This window comes from Penaeus japonicus, unplaced genomic scaffold, assembly GCF_977035675.1.
Source record: "Penaeus japonicus unplaced genomic scaffold, GWHDUDI00000001_assembly GWHDUDI00000015, whole genome shotgun sequence".
NCBI lineage: Eukaryota > Metazoa > Arthropoda > Malacostraca > Decapoda > Penaeidae > Penaeus > Penaeus japonicus.
Genome location: NW_028234417.1, coordinates 30,133,336 through 30,135,835, shown reverse-complemented (window position 1 = coordinate 30,135,835; position 2,500 = coordinate 30,133,336). Strand labels below are relative to the sequence as shown.

Genomic DNA, 2,500 nt, shown 5'->3' with positions numbered 1-2,500 from the left:
TACAGGGTCGAAATTATTGGATATAAAGGAACTTTTTTATTATTATTAAATGTCGGTTCTTTAAAACTGATTCACATTTTGTATTTGTTAGTATCTAAACATTTTCACCATATCGTTACCAATATAAATCATCATTATCACCAATGCTACTATCATCATCCTAATCGTCATTAATGATAATCCGATAGAAAGAGAGAGAGAGAGAGAGAGAGAGAGAGAGAGAGAGAGAGAGAGAGAGAGAGAGAGAGAGAGAGAGAGAGAGAGAGAGAGACGGGGAAGAAAGAGAAGAAAGAAAAAAGAAAATATTTTCAGAAATTCAAAATCATACTCATCATATCATCCAACTTTTTCAGCCTGAAAAAAGACATTACCATATTTTCTGACACTTCCAGGGAGAGGGGCTCCAATCGCTAGGAAATGGTGGGAAAATAAAATCTTATAGACAAATACATTCAGTTTCTGGATTTTATGGTATATGTGTAAAGAAAAGATAAGATGAAAAAGATAGATAGATAGATAGATAGATAGATAGAGAGAGAGAGAGAGAGAGGGAGGGAGGTGGAGAGAGGGGGAGAGGGGCAGAGGGAGGGAGAGAGAGAGAGAGGGGAGAGGAGAGGAGAGGAGAGAGAGAGAGAGAGAGAGAGAGAGAGGAGAGAGAGAGAGAGAGAGAGAGGAAGAGAGTTGAGAGAGAGAGAGAGAGAGAGGTTGTGAGAGAGATGAGAGAGAGGAGTGTAGAAGGAGAGAGAGAAGAAGAGAGAGAGGAGTGAGGAAGGGAATGAGAGAGAGAGAGAGTGAGAGAGGGGTAGAGAGAGCGAGAGGTGGAGAGAGAGAGTGAGAGGGGCAGAGATGAGAGGAGAGAGAGGGGAAGAGGAGAGAGGAGAGAGAGAGAGAGAGAGTGAGAGAGGAGGAGAGCAGAGAGAGGAGAGAGAGGGAAGAGGAGAGAGAGAGAGAGAGGGGAGAGAGGAGAGAGAGAGGAGCGGGAGAGAGGAGCTGAGAGAGAAAGCAGAGATGAGAGAGAGAAAAGAGAGAGAGAGAGAGAGAGAGAGAGAGGAGGAGAGATGAGGAGAGAAGTGAGATGAGATGGATGAGAGTGAGAGAGTGAGAGTGGAGGGAGAGTGAGAGGGAGGGTGGTTGGAGAGAGGGAGGAGAGGGGGAGAGGAGAGAGAGATCGAGGGGCAGAAGGGAGAGAGGAGAGGAGAGGAGAGAGAGAGAGAGAGAGTCGAGTGAGGTGAGAGAGAGAGAGTAGAGAGAGAGGTGAGAGGGGGAGACGAGAGGATGAGAGAGAGAGAGAGAGAGAAGGAGAGAGAGAAAGAAAGATGGGAGAAAAAGAGGAGAATGAAGAAGAGAGAGAGCAGAAATACGGGGGTGTTGGTGTGTGTGTTAGCTAATATATATATAATATATATATATATCATATATATATATATATATATTTATATATTTTTATATATATATATATTATATATGTATAATCTATATTATATATATAATCTATATATGTATGCTATGTATGTATATATGGTAATGTGATAATATATATATATATGTATTATATATAATATATATATATATATATATTCTATATATATATATATATATATATTATTATATATACATATCCATATATATATATATATAATATCTATATATATATATATATATATATATATATATATTTATACATATGATTATATACACTATACATATATATTACATACATACATAACATATTATTAGAATATTTTTATATATATTATATATATAATATATACATATATATATATATATATATCTATATCTTATATATAAATATATGTATGTATTATGTATGTATCTATATATGTATGTGTATATTATATTACCCCCAATACTATATATATATATATATATATATATATATATATATTATATAATATATATATATATATATATATTATATGTATGTATATTATATATTTGTATGTGTGTATAATATATATATATTATATTTATTATATATATCTATATATATATATATATATATATATCTATCTTATCTCTCTCTACTTACTATATATCTTATATATTATATATATAAATATATATATATATATTATATATATAAATATGTGGTGTGTTAGTGTGGGAGTGTGTGTGTTGTGTGTTTTGTGTGTGTGTGTGGTGTGTGAGAGTGTTGTGTGTGGGTGTGTTTGTGTGTTGTTGCGCGCGTGTGTGTGTGTGTATGTATGTTTATATATACATATATACACACATATACAGATATGATTACCTATATACATATAGATAACCATATTACACCAATATCACATCGCAAAACGGGGATGGCATGTGACTGAAACAGCATGAGGAAAGTCATCATAATATAATATCAAAGTTTCCCCTCCAATATGAAAGAAAAAATGTTATGCTCAAACTCTTTCCCAACTCAAAGAAAAAGGAGTTACAGTTAGTAGAGAAAAATAAACTACGCTTTTATTCCCTGTTTCCACGATAGAAGTAT

The 2,500-nt window shown here is 33.7% G+C and overlaps 1 protein-coding gene across 1 annotated transcript in view; it reads left to right on the top strand.

Moving 5' to 3' along the window:
* LOC122266770 (kin of IRRE-like protein 1) overlaps positions 1-2,500 on the top strand; it is a 55,434-nt gene that overhangs the window by 605 nt on the left and 52,329 nt on the right. The gene's annotated exons all lie outside the window — the stretch shown is intronic.